The 21080-nt window shown below is 51.0% G+C and overlaps 1 long non-coding RNA gene across 1 annotated transcript in view; it reads left to right on the top strand.

The window, feature by feature from the left end:
* Positions 1 to 11947, top strand: part of LOC142069545 (uncharacterized) — a 34857-nt gene extending 22910 nt beyond the window's left edge. Inside the window, exons 2-3 of the long non-coding RNA XR_012665430.1 lie at positions 6587 to 6711; positions 8374 to 11947. This is a non-coding gene — a long non-coding RNA (uncharacterized LOC142069545). The remainder of the gene's footprint in view (positions 1 to 6586; positions 6712 to 8373) is intronic.
* Positions 11948 to 21080: the final 9133 nt, after the last annotated feature.

Here is a 21080-nt window from a genome sequence, read left to right as displayed (position 1 = left end):
GAGCGCATGGGAGTAGCACCACCAGGGGAGGAGTAAACCGTTCCTGCACAGGGAGGAAGCTGACTGCTGGTTACTCTTGGCAGCAGATAGTGATCCATCTCTGCTCCCAACCCAGCATCCATAGAAATAAAAAAAAACTAATCTGCTGCCCTGGTAATAAGGGATGAAGAATCTCTCCAAAAGGTGGAGGAGCAGAAGCCATATACCCCCAAGGCTGGGAGGATTATGGCCACCACTCCCAAAAGGAAACAAAGGTTGTTAGTAGCCAGTGACTCCATTTTAAGGGGGATAGAGGCATCCATTTTCTGTCCTGGCCTAGCCTGGCACACCAGGAGATGTGCTGCCTGCCAAGGGCCCATATCTGGGACATTTATAGAAGGATTGCCTAGGATCACCATGTCCTCTGACAACTACCCCATGCTGCTCATCCATGTGGGCAAAATGATACTGCAAGGTATGACCTTGAGCAGATCAGAAGTGACTATAGGGCTTAGGGAGTGGTGTTCTCATCGATCCTTCCGATCAAGGGTAGTGGCCCAGAGGCATCCTGGAGGTAAATACATGGCTGTGTGGATGGTGTCACAGGAAGGGCTTTGGGCTTCCTCAACCATGGGATGCTATTCCAAGAAGAACTGCTGAGCAGAGATGAGGTCCACCTGTCAAGGAAGGGGAAGAGTATTTTTGGGTACCATGGCAAATTGTCGGCACTACTTTGATGGGTCTCGCGCTTTGTCTTCTTGGGGATGGTTCAGGGCACCGTTTCTCACCCCTGAACTGGGGTCTTAACTGCCCCACTAGTGTCCTAGAGGAGGGGAGTAGAGGGGGGCCCGGGCCCACCCTCTACTCCAGGTCCCAGCCCAGGGGCCCTAGGGATAGCAGTAAACCGTTTGAACGAGCAGTTCCTTCCCCTGGGCTACTTCCCTCTCCTGCCCTTCAGCTTGTGGGGCTTCCTGCCCCCCCGCACAAACCAGGTGTCCCTTTACCTAGGGTCTTGGTCTTCTTAGCCCACCACAGCACTTCTTCAAACTCTTCTCGGCTTCCCTCCAAACTGCTCTTTGCTCCAACACCAATCCACTCTGCTGCAACTCATCTCCTTGTCTGATTGAAGCAGGGGGGTTTTATCAGGTGACTGGCTTCAGGTGCTCTAATTAATCTATAGCAAACTTTCTTCCCTCTACAGGAAATAAGGCTCCCTTCTAACACTATCCTGCTGATAAAACCAGAGAGAGGAGGTTGGCCGATAGAGTTTCCTGTGACTGTGGGGCCATTTTCCGATCCTCGGTCCGTTCACGTATCTAGGCGGAGTTCCTCTGGGTGGCATCCACCGACTCCCTTGATGCTTTTGAGGAGCGGTGGGCCCTGTCCGAGGTTCTCTGCTCAGTGTCCCCGTCCGGTTCCCTTTGTTTGACAAAAAATTGTTATAAAGAGGAGGGTGATAAACTGTTCTCTTTAACCAATAAGGATGGGACAAGTAATAATGGTCTTAAATTGCAGCAAGGGAGATTTAGGTTAGATATTAGGAAACATTTCTGAACTAGTAGGGTAGTTAAGCACTGGAACAAATGGAATCTCTGGTATTGAAGGTTTTTAAGAATAGGTTAGGCAAACCTATTCTTGGGATGGTTTAGATAATATTTAGTCCTGACTCAGGGCAGGGGACTGGAATAGACGACCTATCGAGGTCTTTCCAATCCTACATTTCTATGATTTTATGAATATCCAGATTTATATTAATAAATATTTAAAATAACCAAGAGTTTTGGCAGGGATCTAAACCCTCCTGCTTTAGGGTGTGAGCTGACCTCTGGCTAATGGGGTCAGGAGGAAACTATCCCTGGGGGATCGACTAACCATAAAGTTCTTGCACCTTCCTCTGAAGCATCTGGTGCTGGCCAATATCAGAGCCAGGGTCCTGGACTAGATGGACCTTGGGTCTGATCCAGTCTGGCAGTTCCTATGTTTCTATGATCTTAGGTCTTCAGAGATGGGTGAGTCCAGGGGACAGTGCTGATGGCTGTGTGGAGGCAGAGAAGAGAAGTTTTGGATGGTGTGGTGCTCAAAGGAGGAGAAGGAATGGAGACTGGAAGCACCAGGACAGGAGAAGTCCCACACCTCCCCAATGGTCCTGTGGGGATATCTCAAGGCAGGGTGTGTGCAAGGACAGAATGCCTAAGGAAGAGCAGGTGAAGAGGCAGTGTGGGGCAGCGGTCCTGGTTTCAGTGAGTGCAAGGAGAGAGGTGCAAAGGGTCTGAATGGTGTGGAGTGAACGTTCCACAGGGAGCAATAGAAGGGGTGGGGAATGGGTTGAGGCAGAAAATTGTGGGGTCCCAGGGATGTGATGGGAGGGGGGAAGGGTGTGATTGGCTTTGACATGCCACAGGGAGGGCCACGGTTGAAGGAAATGCTACCAGCTGAAATGAGAATGCAGAGGACAATGCAGAGCCAGGTATGGACAGGCTGAGGTGGCATGAGGGAGGGGGTGAGAAGGACTTACAAGGAGAGGCTGAGGGAACTGGGGTTATTTAGTCTGCAGAAGAGAAGAGTGAGAGGGGATTTGATAGCAGCCTTCAACTTCCTGAGCGGGGTTCCAAAGAGGATGGATCTAGACTGTTCTCAGTGGTAGCAGATAACAGAACAAAGTGCAATGGTCTCAAGTTGCAGTGGGGGAGGTCTAGATTGGATATTAGGAAACACTATTTCACTAGGAGAGTGATGCAGCACTGGAATGGGTTCCCTAGGGAGGTGGTGGAATCTCCTTCCTTAGAAGTTTTTAAGGTCAGGCTTGACAAAGCCCTGGCTGGGATGATTTAGTTGGGGCTTGGTCCTGCTTTGAGCAGGGGGTTGGACTAGATGACCTCCTGAGGTCCCTTCCAACCCTGATATTCTATGATTCTATGAGGCAGTGAAAGGCGTGGAGGGGAGAGGTAAGGAAAGAAGCAAATGGGAAGTGAATATGGGACAGGAGCAAGGCAGCTGAGGAGCGTGATGATGGGCTCAGATAGGGTGGTGAGGAAGCAATGAATTACCTAGTTAAGCAAATGATCGTTCTTTAGGTGACTAGGGCAGATAATCAGCCAGTGAGGACTGCAGATGATCAGATGGAGAATAAGTGACTAGCTAGGAGATAAACAGTTAATTACCTCGCAGCAGATTAGATATGTGGCGGTTAAGCTGCTGCGAGAGCAACAAACTGAGCAAATCAGATGAGCCAAGTTAATTATGCAGAGACTCCAGTGAGACTCAAATCGGAGAATCCAGTGAGCAGCAGGAGAAATGAGCAAAGGAGCTGCACAAACAGGCTGTTTTCTGTGGGGGTGATTTGCTAAGAGGTCTCAGCTATTGGCTGTGTGCACCACAGCAGCCAGCCAAAGACCCTAAGGGGAGTCTGGGGAGCTGGAGCAGGGGCAGGAAGCCTCTCTCCAAAAGCCAGCAACATCTGCTGTGGTCCAGAGAGCCAAAGCTGAGGTGAGGCAGGTGTGGGTGTGAGGTGCATTCAGAGGGGCTGGGCAGAGCCCCAGTGATGAGCAAGTGAACAGGTCATTGCGTTGGCATTTTGGAGGAGATGGGCCGTGGTGAGGGAGTGAAGTGAGAGAGAGTGTATGTGCAGGCATGTGTGCATGCAGGCCTGTGTGGGAATGCACACGTGTGTCTTTGCAAGAGCATGTGTATGTTCCATGATGAGAGAGGAAGGAAGATTTTATACCATGGTTATAAACAATGGGTTGATTCCTGGTAAACCCTCTCTTGCCTTCAGTGGGAGTTAGCCTCAGGAACAGGAGCAGAGCCTGCCCCCTAGTACGTGCCCGTAGCTGAGCCTGCAGACAGCTATTGCATTGAAGCACATTTCCTGCGCTGTGCTGGGCACTGGCAGAGGCAGTTGGGTTAAGCACTGGCCCACCAGCTCTGTATGAGCAGGGCAGGTGAAGCCAAATACTTTTGCTAATCCCAGCTCCGGAGAGCTGCTCTCAGGTTACAGACGATGTGAATAGGATCTATGTTCCAGGAGGATCAGGCTTCCTGGAATTTCTGCAGGACCAGTTATCTGTTCGGCAGCTTAAAGCTCCTGTAACCATCTGCGGCTGACTGTGCCCGTGTGGAGCAGGTCCAAAATCCCAGGGTCTCTAACTACTGGTCTGCTCTCTTGGAGTAATGTGTAGCTGGCATCAGAAGAATCACACTGCTTCTAGCAACTCCGTATGTAGGGCTCTGTTATTGAACCCCACATCACTGCCAACACCTGACCCCAGCAGCCCTCATCCTCTAGAGCAGGACAGGACAATGAATTCTACAGGCAGCCTACAGAAAGTGCAGGTGGACATTACAGGGCAAATGTAATTGTCTACAGTAAAAATGGCCAAGACCTGAGCCCAGTACTTGCTTACCCTTCTTCGGGGGCAGCTGATGGGGCCCTGGTTCAGGACTGACTCCCAGGGGAGAGCACCACCTCTCAAACCACCAGTATCAGAAACACCTGCAGCACACCGCAGGGCCCTCATCTACGTACTGCCCCAGCCGTTTACAGGATGTGACAGAATCAGGGTGTGTGGTAAATGCTCCGCTCTCTGATATGGAGGCCTCTTGGTCGAGGATGTCTCTGCTGTGGACTGCACTGCAGGGGAGAGATGGCTTAGGAGTGTGAAAGTATCATCCTCTTACTCATGGTTCACCAGTGACTTGTCTTCAGTGGTCTCAGCAAATCATACAGGGCTTTTTAATCTGGCCATTGCATTTAACTCAATGGCTCCCAGCAGCAACAGATGCCACAGGCTACCATTGTGCTGTGGGCAGCAGCATTTCCTTCTTTCACTGCCCTCCAAGAACCTGGTAGGACCTCTTGTTCTCATACCCAGGAACAGTACTAGCCTGGGAGACTCATCTGGGCTTGCTGGACTGTTCAGAATCTCAACTGCCTTGTTTAAATCATGTCCTGTCATCCTCCTTGTCTGGTGGCCAAATAACCCTCAGCTCTGCTCAGATCCCTGATTCTTTGCTACCATTCTCATGACAACTCTCTCCACTAGGTCTTTTGTAGCGTGAGGTGCCCAAACCTGGGCACAAGGCACCCAATGGCAGCACCAGCTGTGTGATTTCACAGTGCTACAATAAATTTATTCCTCTCTCTGCTGTTTCTAATGTCCCCAAACCATCTCTTGGTTCGCTTAGCTGCTGCTGGGCACCAGACAGATGACTCACACCCACCACTCCCATGCCTTTTCCTAAGAAGATCCCAGGAGCTGCAAGCCCAACAGCGCTAATGGGGAGCTCAGGCTGTATTTGCCAACATGCACAACTGGACACTCCTGTGCCCTGCACAGTCTCCCCCACCCTCCAATCAGCTGGAGTTTCTCCCAGTTCTCTACAGTTGTATGGGTTGGAGCCCAGGGTCACAGCAGACATCACCAGCTCCCTCTCCCACTCCCCTCACAGTTATTAATATTAAATCTTTCCTGCTGCAGTTTGGCCTCCTGGGGCATCCCATTATCATAAGAACATTAGAACGGCCCTACTGGGTCAGACCAAAGGTCCATCCAGCCCAGTATCCTGTCTTCTGACAGTGGCCAATGCCAAGTGCTTCAGAGGGAATGAACAGAACAGGTGATCATCAAGTGATCCATCCTCTGTCACCCATTCCCAGCTTCTGGCAAACAGAGGCTAGGGACACCTCTCTCCACTCTCAGTGGTTTTCTTCACTACAAAGTTAACTCAAGTTATAACTCAAATGTTGCCCCTAACACAAGTCCTGTGCACACACAAAAAAACCCTCACTCTGATTCACAGTGGTGCTCTCAACTTAGGTTGGTTGACCCAAGAGGGATTTTAGCTAAAACAGAAGTGAGCACAACTTGTCTGCTGCTAACATGGCCACTCTGCAGTGTAGATGCAGGCTAGCACCACTCAAGTGATTCTAATTCTCCAAAGCCTTCCCACAATTCCGCAGCTCCTTCCACTCCTCCACTTCTGCATGAATGCTGTTGCTTTCTCATAACAACTAGCTGCTGCCCAAATGCCTGCCACCACATCTCGTGCCCTGCAACAGCCTCCTCTTTCCAAAATGAGAGTCATCTGGTGTCACAGTCCCAGGATTAACTGCCCCTCTTTTGAGCCCTCTTTTGTCTCTCTCAAGTGCAGCCTTTCACATGGCAGCTCCTGCACCTTCACTCCTGTCAGGGTGAAATCCTGTGATTCTCCCACTCATGGGTTGGGTTCCCAGGATACAGCACCCTGTTTACCCCCATATTTCCACAGCAGGTCCAACTGGGTCTGGCACCTGAAAGAGACTTCCCTTTGAGAGTTGTGACCAGTAGGTAAATGCAGTGACTCACTCAAAATAGCTTCTTCAAAACAAAATGTTATTTATTTATCCATAAGGACATCACAATCAGAGAGAAGAGTTAAAACAACAAAAGGTCTACACACATATGGCTTATCTAAAGCATAGCATTTCCCTCAAAACCTAGGCAGGCTCAGCTGTTTAAGACCCATTCCACAAGGTCTAGCCGTGTATGTCAGTGACTTAAAAACACACCCTGTCCCCTGCTGAGCTCACGGCTCAGATTTTTATTTATCCTAGAGTTCTTTTTTTCAGGTTTCCTCCCTGCAGAACCTCTCTCCTATTCCACCCCAGGGATGTTAGGCACAGCATCGTCAGAAATAGACAGAGATTGGCACCTTCCACTCAAAGAAGTACGGGCTGGATGAATGCACTATAAGGTGGGTAGAAAGTTGGCTAGATTGTCGGGCTCAACGGGTAGTGATCAATGGCTCCATGTCTAGTTGGCAGCCGGTGTCAAGTGGAGTGCCCCAGGGGTCGGTCCTGGGGCCGGTTTTGTTCAATATCTTCATAAATGATCTGGAGGATGGTGTGGATTGCACTCTCAGCAAATTTGCGGATGATACTAAACTGGGAGGAGTGGTAGATACGCTGGAGGGCAGGGATAGGATACAGAGGGACCTAGACAAATTGGAGGATTGGGCCAAAAGAAATCTGATGAGATTCAATAAGGATAAGTGCAGGGTCCTGCACTTAGGACGGAAGAACCCAATGCACAGCTACAGACTAGGGACCGAATGGCTAGGCAGCAGTTCTGCGGAAAAGGACCTAGGGGTGACAGTGGACGAGAAGCTGGGTATGAGTCAGCAGTGTGCCCTTGTTGCCAAGAAGGCCAATGGCATTTTGGGATGTATAAGTAGGGGCATAGCGAGCAGATCGAGGGACGTGATCGTCCCCCTCTATTCGACATTGGTGAGGCCTCATCTGGAGTACTGTGTCCAGTTTTGGGCCCCACACTACAAGAAGGATGTGGATAAATTGGAAAGAGTCAAGCGAAGGGCAACAAAAATGATTAGGGGTCTGGAACACATGACTTATGAGGAGAGGCTGAGGGAACTGGGATTGTTTAGTCTACAGAAGAGAAGAATGAGGGGGGATTTGATAGCTGCTTTCAACTACCTGAGAGGTGGTTCCAGAGAGGATGGTTCTAGACTATTCTCAGTGGTGGAAGAGGACAGGACAAGGAGTAATGGTCTCAGGTTGCAGTGTGGGAGGTTTAGGTTGGATATTAGGAAAAACTTTTTCACTAGGAGGGTGATGAAACACTGGAATGTGTTGCCTAGGGAGGTGGTGGAATCTCCTTCCTTAAAAGTTTTTAAGGTCAGCTTGACAAAGCCCTGGCTGGGATGATTTAATTGGGGATGGGTCCTGCTTTTGAGCAGGAGGTTGGCTAGATGACCTCCTGAGGTCCCTTCCAACCCTGATATTCTATGATTCTACCTGTATTGTCAGTTATGTACCAGTTATCTAAAGTTATCTAAAGCAATGTCTGTCTTCCTGGAGACTTGCAGTGAGTTCTTGTAGGAGTTAACCTTTTGAACTATGTAACAAACAGTGTAATAACAATCAGATAACAGAGGAACATGTAATGTTTGTAAAAATAATACACATACCTCCCATTCTCCACACAGGGGTGTGTAACATTTGACCCTGGCTAATTTTAATTTCATTTTAATTTACAGTTGCTGGACTAATACCACTTCAGTCCATGTGCTCAGAAAGTACAGTGCCCATAAGTTCTCCCACAATACACCATGCAGGAGTTCATAGAGCAACTCTGTTTACTTTGCTAACCCACGCTATGAATATCACTGAGGACCTGACTGAGACAGGTTATTAGAGCAGGTCAGAATATTCCCCCCCCCCCGTGGAAAATTTCATTTTTACTGTGAAAATTTGAATGCTGAAATATATTGGCTGAAAACTGGAAACGTTCAGCCCAAAAATGACACATGATTTATGCAGCGTGGTTGTATTTTGGTTTGGAAATGCATTATGGGAGTTGTAGTTCTGGTGCCTCATGTTCTCATTCTCCTGTACAGGTTGGGCTCCCAGTCAACATCTCCCATGATCTCCCCTCCTGGAAAGGGGAAGAGGCTGCATCATGGGAGTCCCTGCCCACGGTTCATCATGGGAGATGTAGTCCAACCAGGAAGCCCCGTCCTTATCTGCAAAGCATTCCAGTGCCTGGGCCAGGATACTTACAAGACCATTTAAAACTCTGAGACAAATACTGTCATGACTGACAACTTCGGGCCTCTGGCACAATGGAACTCTAGGGATAAAGCTCATCAGTGCAGGAGACAGAACCTTCTCCAGAGGTGGTTTGAGACTGGAATGAATTGCCCCAGGAATTAAGGACTATCACAAACCTCGTCACTTGCCACTCCAAATGCAAGGCACATTTCTTTGACCTTGCCTTCTCTAATATAAACACATAGCAATAGGTACAGTTAACACACACACAGAAAGCAAAAAAATCAACTCTATCAAAACAAGACACTCCACTCCACATACTTCTCCACTTGGGGAGAGGATGAGAGAACAAACTCATTACATGTGTAGTCATGTTCTTTAATGCATTATTGGAGGGCGCTGAGATACTATGGTGATGACCACTGTATAAAGACCTACAGAGAAGAGAAGGTCATCCCTTTTGGACTAGAAATGCTGGATTTTATTCAGGAGCCTTGCTAAGGGAGCCCCTGGTGCAAACAGAATGGGCCTTGTGGGGCCAAGTCACCTTGAGCTGCCCCCGGAAATACTGCTTGTACTTTAATGTTAGCTCCATGTCTCTCAGATATTTAAATATTTGTTCTTCACCATAATGGCATTCTTTAGAATATTCACCTATTCGTATTGAATTAGTCAGAGACTTATTCCCTCCCAGCTGCTTTAAACAAATATACTGGATGAAGAATGTTACCTGCAGCATTTCTCCTGCATTTAGAAGCTCAACATGTCACAGCAAGGGAGGCGGTTTGTCAGACACAGAAGTAAAAAGGAAGAGAGCGGGGCAGGCCCTGGCTCATGGGATGGGAGTGTCTGCACATGCTGCTGAAGAATCACAACCACCTTTCCTTTCCCCAGATTGCATCTATTTATAGGTGGGTTATGTTGGTGCCACGCTTAGTCGCTGAGATTTAGAAAGCCTGTAAACATAGAATATCAGGGTTGGAAGGGATCTCAGGAGGTCATCTAGTCTAATCCCCTGCTCAAAGCTGGACCAATCCCCAACTAAATCATCCCAGCCAGGGCTTTGTCAAGCTGACCTTAAAAACCTCAAAGGAAGGAGATTCTACCACCGCCCTAGGTAACCCATTCCAGTGCTTCACCACCCTCCTAGTGAAAAAGTTTTTTCCTAAAATCCAACCAAAATCTTCCGCACTGCAATTTGAGACCATTATTCCTCATTCTGTCATCTGCTACCACTGAAAACAGTCTAGATCCATCCTCTTTGGAACCCCCTTTCAGGTAGTTGAAAGCAGCTATCAAATCCCCCCTCATTCTTCTCTTCTGCAGACTAAATAATCCCAGTTCCCTCAGCCTCTCCTCATAAATCATTTGCTCCAGCACCCTAATCATTTTTGTTGCCCTTCGCTGGACTCTTTCCAATTTTTCTACATCCTTCTTTTAGTGTAGGGCCCAGAACTGTACACAGTACTCCAGGTAAGGCCTCACCAATGCCGAATAGAGAGGAATGATCACGTCCCTCAATCTGCTGGCAATGCTCCTACTTATACAGCCCAAAATGCCGTTAGCCTTTGTCAAGGTTCCTTCCCCACTCTGAACTCTAGGGTACAGATGTGGGGACCTGCATGAAAACCTCCTAAGCTTACTTTTACCAGCTTAGGTTAAAACTTCCCCAAGGTACAAACTATTTTACCCTTTGCCCTTGGACTTCCACTGCCACCACCAAACGTTTATCTGGGTTTATTTATTAGGAAAGTGTTGTTTGGAAACGTCTTTCCCCCCAAAAATCCTCCAAACCCTTGCACCTCACTTCCTGGGGAAGGTTTGGTAAAAATCCTCACCAATTTGCATAGGTGACCCAAACCCTTGGATCTTAAGAACAATGAAAAAGCATTTAGTTTCTGAAAAGAAGGATTTTAATAGAAGTAAAAAGTAAAAAAGATTCACCTCTGTAAAATCAGGATGGTAAATACCTTACAGGGTAATTAGATTCAAAACATAGAGAATCCCTCGAGGCAAAACCTTAAGTTACAAAAAGACACACAGACAGGAGTATCCATTCTATTCAGCACAGCTTAATTTCTCAACCATTTAAAGAAATCATAATCTAACGCATATCTAGCTAGATTACTTATTAAATTCTAAGACTCCATTCCTGTTGTGTCCCCGGCAAAAGCATCACACAGACAGACACAGTCCCTTTGTTTTTCTCCCTCCTCCCAGCTTTTGAAAGTATCTTGTCTTCTCATTGGTCATTTTGGTCCGGTGCCAGCGAGATTATCCTAGCTTCTTAACCCTTTACAGGTGAAAGGATTTTTCCTCTGGCCAGGAGGGATTTTAAAGGGGTTTACCCTTCCCTTTATATTTATGACACGCCCCCCCCAAATCACAGCTAGGGTGAAACGCTGGCTGGGATTTCTTCCTGGAACTCTAGGAAAAAACAGAGTTAATAAGACACATGCATCTCTAAATATACTACCAAGTACATAAAGACTAACAATATTTTCCACATCTCAAGGACGATTTTAACCAGTTGATTCTGGGACACTTTCATGGGAGAGTGCAACAGCCACTTTGTTAGAAGCTCCTGAGATGTGTTGTATGTCGAAATCAAAATCTTGGAGAGCTAAACTCCACCGAATAAATTTTTTGTTATTTCCCGTGGCGGTATGAAGCCACCGTAGCGCAGCATGGTCGATTTGCAGGTGGAAACGCTGTCCCCAAACATATGGGCTTAGCTTTTCCAGAGCGTAAACAATGGGGTAACATTCTTTTTCACTGACTGACCAGTTGCTTTCCCTCTCAGACAGTTTTTGCTGAGAAACACTACAGGGTGGAATTTTTGATCCGGTCCTTCCTGCATTAAAACTGCTCCCACACCACGCTCGCACGCATCTGTGGTTACTAGGAACGGTTTGTCAAAGTCTGGGGCCCTTAGTACAGGGTCAGACATGAGTGTAGCTTTAAGCTGGTTAAAAGCCTTCTCACACTCTTCGGTCCACTGAACGGCATTTGGCTGTTTCTTTTTGGTTAGGTCTGTAAGTGGGGCGGCAATTTGGCTAGATTGAGGTACAAATCACCTGTAATAACCGGCCAAGCCTAAGAAGGATTGAACCTGTCTCTTTGACCTTGGGACAGGCCACTTTTGGATAGCATCCACTTTGGCCTGTAGGGGGTTGATAGTTCTTTGACCCACCTGGTGTCCAAGGTAAGTCACTCTGTTTAGGCCTATTTGACACTTCTTAGCCTTAACAGTTAGTCCTGCCTCCCTTATGCGCTCAAAGACTTTTTGCAGATGTTCTGCCCAGGAATCCGAAAATATGGCCACATCGTCAAGGTAGGCGACTGCATATTCTCCTAATCCCGCTAGGAGACCATCTACAAGTCTTTGGAAGGTGGTGGGTGCATTCTGCAGCCCGAAAGGGAGTACATTAAATTCATACAGCCCGACATGTGTGGTGAAGGCTGACCTTTCCTTGGCGGATTCATCTAGCGGTACCTGCCGGTACCCCTTGGTTAAGTCCAAGGTAGAGATGAACTGGGCCCGTCCCAGTTTCTCTAATAGTTCATCTGTGCGTGGCATTGGATAGCTGTCTGGGCGAGTTACAGCATTTAGCTTACGGTAGTCCAAGCAAAAATGTATCTCTCCATCTGGTTTGGGAACTAGAACCACTGGAGATGCCCATGCACTTCCAGAGAGGCGGATTACACCCATCTGTAACATATCCTGGATCTCCCGTTCTATAGCAGTTTTAGCTTGAGGAGACACCCGGTAAGGTTGAACTTTAATTGGGTGAGCATTACCTGTGTCAATGGAGTGGTATGCCCATTCAGTCAGTCCTGGGGTGGCTGAGAACGTCGGCGCGTAGCTAGCGCACAGCTCCTGGATCTGTTGTCGCTGCATACGCCCAAGGGTCACGGAGAGGTTCACCTCTTCCACACCACCAGCACTTTTCCCTTCGTAGTAGACACCTTCAGGCCACTCAGCGGTTTCTCCTCCCTGGGCTGTAAACTGACGAACCTTTAACTCTCTGGAATAAAAGGGCTTTAGAGAATTAATATGGTACACTTTAAGCTTTCAGTTGGAGGTGGGGAATGCTATGAGATAATTAACAGCTCCCAGGTGCTCCTGGACCATGAATGGCCCTTCCCACGATGCTTCCATTTTATGGGCCTGGAGCGCCTTTAAGACCATGACCTGGTCTCCTACTTTGAAGGAACGCTCTCTGGCATGTTTATCATACCAGGCTTTTTGCTCTTTTTGAGCATCATGTAGTTTTTCTTTAGCAAGGGCTAAAGAGGGTTTGGAGGGTGTTTTGTAGGTTGGTTACAAAGTCCAGAATGTTAGTTCCTGAAGAAGGTGTAAATCCCTCCCATGGCTGCTTCTCCAACATGAGAGCTAGCTCCAGCCCATCCTGGTCGCTTGCACTGACCATCGGGAATGCATCCCAGAGCAACCTGCAAGCATTGGCGTTGGTCGGATCTGGGGAGAAGAGGTTGGCGTAGAAAGCCCTGGCCCTTCCACACATTTCCTCCAGATCTGTGAGGGGGGCACCGTTCTCTGCCAAGAGGCAGGTGACATGCTTCTCAGACCCCCTCTTTTTCTCCAGGGAATAGAAGGAGTGGGAGCTGCAATCCATCTCCCAAAGGAGATGAATGCAGGATCAAACGAACATGCCCCGGGCCCTATGATCCTTGAGGGCCTGGAGCTCCTCCCGCTTCTCCCGGCACACTCTGCAGAGGGATGGATCTTCAGGGCTGACAGCCAGATGCCTCACCAGTTCCAAGACCTCCCATTCCAACTGCTCTATCACCGCATCCCTCCGCTGGCTGGAACCCCAGGTGTAGTCACGGCAGAAGAGCCGGGTGCGCACTTTCCCCACATCCCACCACCACTGTGCTGAGGGAAAGGCACCCCTCTGCCCTCGCCAGGCCAGCCAAAACTCCCAGAAGGAGCCACGAAGCCCATATCCTCCAGCAGGCTATTGTTAAAATGCCAATAGGCTGGCCCCAGCCTCTCTGACCATAGTGAGGCCGTCATGGCCACCAGGTGGTGGTCCGAGAACAGGGCTGGATGGATGCTGGCGGAGTGGGCCCACGAGAGACGGTGATGAGATAAATAGATGCGATCCAACCAGAAGTGGCGTGGGAGATCTACCTCCACCCGGACAGAAGTGAAAGTGGACTCATCGTCCAGGTGGTGGTCATGCCAGACATTCATCAGGGAGTGATGATCCACAATCTCCTGGAGGAGGCCTGCGGTGGCCGGGAACCACTTGGTTCCACTTTTCGAGGGTGGTGTTAAAGTCCCCGCCCAGGACCAGGCACTCGCGAGGATCCAAGGAGCCGAAGAAGGCCGACGCCTGCTGAAAGAAACGTACCCACTCTGGGCCTGATGTTGGGGTGTAGACATTGACAAGGTTCAACATCAGTCCTTCCACGCAGGCCTGGAGGTGCAGCAGGTGACCCAGCACAACCTTGGCAACCCCCAGCGCCTCAGGCCATAGGTCATGGGAGAACAGAGTGGCCACCCCAGTCATACTAACTGTGAGGTGGCTAAAATACACCCTGTCCCCCCACTCCAGCTGCCAGCTAGCTTCAGTGGCTGGATCCCTAATGGTCTCCTGCAGGAAGACCAAGGAGTACCCCTCTCCTGAAGGAAGGAGAGCACCTGGCACCTGCGGAGACCCACCCTACAGCCCCGGGTGTTTAGTGTGGCAAAGGTGATCAGTGCCACAATGAGGGCTGGGGAGGATCCTTGTGGGCAGGGATGCTAACAGCTGCCATTGGGCTCCAGAGCAATCCATGACCGACCCCAAAAGCCATCAGGGAGTCATGGAAGCTGTGGGCCTGCTAGTAGGCGACAGTGCCCTGCTTCCCAGTCCCTTTACACTCCCTCAAAATGGCCCTCGTGGCACCAGGAGGATGCTATAGAAGTTCCCCCCAGCACTGGAGAGTGAGCTGCACTTTATTCCTAGAACTACAAGTGTCCAGGAGTAAAAGGCACAGCTCATCTCACAGCGCATCAGGGGTTGGAGTCGCAGAGCCCCAGGCATGCCCCAGTTGGGTCCCCTTGACAGCCCTGTGGCCTTCTGAGATGGGCAGGCAGAGGGCAGACCCCCAGTGCAGCGTCCATTCTGCCGGCACCACCCAGGCCGTCTCAGACCCCAGCGCAGAGGTGTGGGAGGGGACAATGGCGGGAAAATAACAGCCCCTAAGGGGTCAGGATGGGAGAACACAAAAGCCGCCTCCCGAGGATCATCTAGTGAACAGGGGAACTAAATGACCCCGGGGGTGGCAACAACATGGAAGGTGCGAGGAGATGAAGTAGGGGTGTTGTTGGGGACGGGAACAGAACTGGGATCAGGGGCAGAACTGGAATCGGGGATGGGGCCGGGGTCTGGGTCGGGTCCAGGAGCCCCAGCAGCCAAGCCACCAGGGTGAGGCACCTCTTGACCGGGCACGGGGTCAAGAGAACAGGAACAAGAAGGGGGTCCTCGGTGATGCCGGGCTCGGGTGTCATAACAGACTGAGCGACTGCAGTCACAGCATCAGGGAACGGGATGTCAATAGTAGGGCCCCCAAACGGACAGAGAGACAGCTGCCCCGCATCAATAGGGGGCGCTCCCAGTGGCTTAGGGCCCGGCCGGTGCAGTGGGCTTGGCAGCCATGAGCAAGGTGCCATCCACAGCCGGGCAGGTGGATGAGGCCGGGGGCACCCCAGGAGTCAGAATGGGGGCAGTGGGCAAAGGAAGGGGAGAGGGGGAGGAGGGAGCGGTGTGAAGTAACCACCACCCAGATCGAGGCCTGCTGGCAGGGGGTTGTCCTCACCCCAGGTGACCGGGGTCAGACCCAGGGCCTCCATCTCCTCAAAGATGGAGCAGAAATCCCCACCTGCTATCCTGGAGTCATCCCCACCAGCGACCAAGGTAACACTCGCCTGGGTGCCAACAGGGGGCACAGATGACAAGAGGGTGGGGGGGCTCCATCCTAGGACCCCACGGGGGAGGCTCCAGAAGGGGGGGCGGTACTGCCCCTTGCTGCTGCCACAACTTCCCCAGCCAGCTTTGGTGGCTGGGCCTCATCAGGGGGTGCAACGGAAGCCTCGGCAACAGCGCCCCCCCTCCTGGTCTTACAGGGGGCCTCCTTCCCCTCTGCCCCCAGAGCCAGTAGTCACTGCCAATCTGCTTGGGGTCATACCTGGCAGTACCACTAGAGCCCACATGGGGTAGTGGTCAGAGGGAGAGATGAACCTTGGGAAGCTTTTCATAATGTTTTGGACATGGGCTCAAGGCAGGCTGCGCACCTCCTGGGATGGAGGTCAGCAGACAGATGCCTTCTCAGAAGGGAGTCCCCAGCCACCAGAACCCTACATCCTCTCCTCTTGGGGTTGGTGACCAGGAGCCTCCCAGCTTTGGTGGCAGGTGGATCCTCTTCCCATTGGGGTCTGTTTCCCACCTCCTCCTGCCAGTACAGCATACCAGTTCTTTACCTCAATGGACGGGGGCTCTAGATGGGACGAGGAGCACCATCTACTGCCCAAAGTGGCCAGCAGCTAGTCTCCTCCCCATAGAGAAGCCAGTTCTCCTCTGGTCCTGCTGTAGTCATCTGTAGTTGACTAGCGTCCTCCATCCCATTTGTCTCAATGTGCATCCTGTTGATGAGCCCTTGTGTTCCTGGATGCTGTGCAGATGAGCCACCACTTCCTGCAGCTCCCTTACCCACTTCCTGAAGGTCTCCACCAACAGGCACCTCTCACACCAGATGAATCCTCCTGCCTAGCTTTCATCAGCAGGGGCATGCAGGCCACCTTCCCAGCAAGTCAAGACCAAAACAGGGGTAGAAGCCTCCAGGGTCAGGATGCCTGTGTGGCCAGAGCATGCACAGATGCAGGCAGACAAAGTGCTAGCAGTGGTGTTGGCAACACACTGTTTTCATCCCATGGCAGGTTCTTCTTTGTAGAGTACCTGCAAGCTGACCACACAAAAAAAACCCTCAAGCCATCAGGGACCAGTAAGGAGAATGCCCTCTTTACCATGGCTCCCCATGCCTTTCATGTGCCCAAACTACCAGGAATGGACCTGGAAGCAGTTTTCCTCCTAACATGCACAGCTATAGCAAATGTTTAGCCACCCGTCTATGGGCGTACGTGTGTGTATTGGTGTCTATGTCTTTAATCTGTGTGACTGCTGCTGGGACTGACAGATGTCTCCTAGAAATGAAAGCACTCTCCCCAGTGCTTCGAATGCTCTCAGATTTGGGAATAAACCAGGAGAAGATGACAGAAGGTGCTGAAGAGCAAGTGGGACTTTGATCTGCACTTCCTGTTTCACAGACCAGAACAATTCATGCCAAACTCTGCAGGGAAGATTCCCCGGTTTAGCAAACATGTCTGCGTGGGAGCAAGGACGTCTGATTACACTGCTCTGGCAAGAACAACCATAACAGGATGAGCCTTTTCCTTCATAAATTTGAAGGCGAAACAACCTTCATGTTTCACACGGAGGGAGTTAACTGCCTTGGAGATTGCTTGGCATTGTAACCCGATTGTAAGGAACTAGGAAACCGATCCAGTGTTTCAATATAACCAGATGCTACTTGAAGACTCCAGGGGCAGCTGAAGGGAACTGTTTGCCTCCCAGCTAGGCGGTCCTTAGCCGTTTCCCCAGACAGGGTGGAAAGTGTTTTCAGTGTCCCCTCTCTTCCTCCGTGCTCTGAACAGCCAAGCAAAAAGACTAAATAAAAAAAAAAAAAAGGCCAGCCAACTGGTAGGGAGCCAAAGGGGAAAAAGCCAAGCTGCACAGCAGGATGGTGCCCCCTGGACCATTTGAGTCAACTGCCCTGCTCACCTGCCCCTGCTTCTAGTAATGCAGATGATGCGCCCTAGAGTCCTCTTGCATTGGCATGTCTGCCAGCTGTGCTCAGCTCCTCATGGTTTCTAATCAGAGCAGCCTCTAAGCCTGGGTCTGATGAATTACCCAGCCACCTCTCCCTCCAGCAGGAAGCACCATCTCAGAACCCCACAGGATCTTGGAGGGAAATCTCAGAGTGCCTCAGCCTGCATCTGCCTCCTCTGCTTGTGAAGGATGTGTAACAGGGTGGTCTGCCCCTTTAAGGTCAGAGGGCCTGGAGCTAGCCAGCCAGTGGGGAGGCAGAGCCCCTTTAAAAAACAGGTGTTTGGGATAGGAGAGGTGATGATCAGATGCAGCTGGGAAGGGGTGAGGTGATTCCAAGACAGGGCTGGAGGAGCTCAGTTGAAGGAAGAAGCTATGGCAGGCCTGCTTTGATCCAGGGAACCGTTTTGTCTTTGTTATTTTGTGAGTGTTGGGTTTGAAGAATAAAACTGCCCTGAAGGAAGAGCCAAGCAGACTCTGGGCATGGCACTGGTCCTTCCTGGGCTGAAGTAGACTGGCCAGCAGCCTACAGATTCCTTCTCATCTGGATTGCTGGCCTGCAGCCAGGGAGCCCGCCCCAGATTTAGCCAGAACTCTTTGCTGTTTAATGGTGGCTCCATCATTCACTACAACAGGGGTGGGCAAACTTTTTGGGCCGAGGGTCACATCTGGGTGGGGAAATTGTATGCAGGGCTGGGGCAGGGGGTTGGGGTGCGGGAGGGAGTGCGGGGTGTGGGAGGAGGTGTGGTGTGCAGGAAAAGGCTCAGGGAAGGGGATTGGGGTGCAGGAGGGGTGCGGAGTGTGGGAGGGAGCTCAGGGCAGGGGGTTGGGGTGCAGGAGGGGTGCAGGATGCAACAGGGGGCTCAGGGCGGGGAGTTGGGGGGCAGGGTGCAGGAGGGGTTCAGGCTCCGGCCCCACGTCGCTTACCTAAAGCGGCTCCGGGGTGGCAGCGGCACGCACCGGGGCCAGGGCAGGCTCCCCGCGCTGCCCTTGCCACGCCTCCTGGTATCTTCCCCGAAGCTCCCATTGGCCGCGGTTCCCCATTCCCGGCCAATGGGAGCTGTGGGGGGGGGTGCCTGGAGGCAAGGGCAATGCACGGAGCCCTCTGCCCCTGCCCACTGCCCCAGGGACGTGGTGCCGGCCGCTTTTGAGAGCGGAGCGGGGCCCGCAGCATCACAGGGGGCAATCCCGCAGGCTGGATCCAAAGTCCTGAGGGGCCAGATCCGGCCCGCGGGCCGTAGTTTGCCCACCCCTGCACTACAAGGTGCAATACACATCTCTTGTGGGATTCCTCCCTGCACTGGGACATCCCAAACATGTGAACTTACAGAATACGCACTGTGCAATACAACGGGAGTCACAGAACATTAGATGTGCATGTGTGTTCTGTGGCTAAGCACTATCCCAAGGAAATATGGAGGCCATGAGTTTATCACCCACATGAGCCGGGCCTGCACTGGAAACCTGGACAGTGCTCACGTAGCCATAGACCCAGCTGGAGGAAGCAGGCTTTCCCACTGGCCACTGCAAGCTGATCTTGCAGGTTTTAAGTCCTCTGGCCACTGTAGAACCAACGGGAAATCATCCAAGCTGTCCGCATCACTGTCCCTTTCCCTTTTTCAGAATAGGATATGCCATTTGTATACGTGTCGGTCATCCCATCCAGCCTGCAATGCTAAGTGAGTCAGCTGGTCCCAGGGGAGCATGGTGCCATCTCCCCTGGTCATGCTGGACTGTTACCTGGTGGCAATGGAGCTCAGCTAGACTCACGGAAACATCACAACTGATTGCATGGGGGAGTGGAAGGAGCAGTGTTAGCAGGGGTAGCGGTAGAGGCAGAACAGGCAGCTGTGGGAGAGCCACTGGCAAGGATGTTGGCTGGGCTGGCACCAGGTGGATGTGCAGTGGCAGAAGCAGGGCAGTAGCATAGGCAGAAAGAGTTGTACCTCTTGTTCCAAGATCCTTTGTGAAAACCTCCACATTTATTTTCCAAAAAGAGTTTGAGGTTTTATCACCTAACCTGACCGTAGTCTGTGATGGTAGCTAGGGCTGACAGTTGGTAGGCATAGTCTGGCCCTTAGCCCTGGGGCAGAAACAGGGGCTGATGTTTCTTGAACCCATGTTTTCTCCAGCCAGTCCTCCATAAAGTGACCCATTGAATCCAAAGGCTGGCAGGGCATTTGGCTGCTCAGCAGCAGAATGTGGGGTGTTCATGGCATGAGGAGCTACAAGACAACAGCCATCTTTGTTGTCTGCTTTTGTACTCTCTGCTGGATGGCAGTGAAATTTGGATTAACATGTTGGTGCCACGTTGTGACACTGCATGTGTAACACACCTGGAAAGTGCATGCCCCATTCCACTGTAGTGGCCAGTCCATACAGAGGAGAACAGATCTTCTGTTGCCAGTTAAGGGAGATAATCCATCACTCAAGTGGTCTGTGCTTTGGAGCTGACCATCCTGAAATCAAACCCTGCCAATTCCATCTGTTCAGCCTGCACCCCCAGCTCCTGTTCATGAAGGCAGAGCTGAGATGGTCTGGCCGTATCACTAGCAAGCCCAGCGAGAGGCTGTCAAGAACAAGACTTTACAACCCATGGAATCAAAGGGGAGCTCTTCACTCTGAAAACTTCTAATATCCTGTACATCCTGGAAGTAAGCTGCATGCAACCGGCACAGATGCAGGGAACAAGGGCATTACATTGCTTGAAGGAAACCACACTACATGTTCTAGAGGGCCTCCTCTTGAGACAACCCTGCCTGGGCCTGCCGTGGGCATGGCCACACCAGCGTCTCTTGCTTTGAGCTTCTTAGGCGCCTGAGGCCCCACATGAGGCATAACTCTCAGATGGCCTCAGGACCAACCCCAGACTGAACTGTGGGGTGAGTGCCAGGGTGTGTATCCAAGTGACAGTGGAGAAGTGTTTCTAGGAGAATTCCACCCTGTCGGTTGAAATCCGGCTCCCTAGGGACTGGCTCTGCCATGAGGAATGTGGCTCTTGACTGAGCTCTAAAAGCATTTCCAAGCCTTTAAATTCCAAAGGAAGAGCCTGAAAAGGGGCGGGTGCCCCTGCTGAGGGGAGGGTGGCGGGGCTGGGATTAGAGCAGGCCTCTGCGCAGCCTCTCTCAACAATGTGGTCTGAGCTGCGATCGGAGAGCTCCGGATTAGAGGGAAATCCTTTCAGACCAAAGGCGAGTTAAGCAGTTCTCTCCCTGCATGCACCAAGGGGATGCGACTGAATCCCGCTCCTGCAAAAGGCTGCGCTGGGGGCAGGAGGCAGAGGGCAGCTCCTCCTTAGTCTTTGTCCCTTTGATTCAAAGCACAGTGCAGCCAAGCAGAGGGCAATTAGGTGATGGATTTAGCATCCAAGAAGCACTGCTCCCCACCTTAGCTGGGATCACTTGCATCTCTCTTTCTCTGTTTTCTTTCATGCTTTTCCCCTCTCTTAGATCCATCTGCACTAGGCCTTTAATTGAATTAGCCAAACACCTTCTAACGCTCACTTGGAACTAGTTCAAATTACTTAAACACAGCTTGGCTGTTCTTTATAGACAAGGCCTGCCGGGTTTGAACAGCAACTAAAGACAGTTTAAAATGGAGCTGAACTGCCTTTAGTCAACTGTTGTTATTACACACACACAAACTACCTTAAAAGAACATTA

Source organism: Caretta caretta, chromosome 18 (genome assembly GCF_965140235.1).
Source record: "Caretta caretta isolate rCarCar2 chromosome 18, rCarCar1.hap1, whole genome shotgun sequence".
NCBI classification, from domain to species: domain Eukaryota; kingdom Metazoa; phylum Chordata; order Testudines; family Cheloniidae; genus Caretta; species Caretta caretta.
This window is presented reverse-complemented; position numbering and strand designations above follow the sequence as displayed.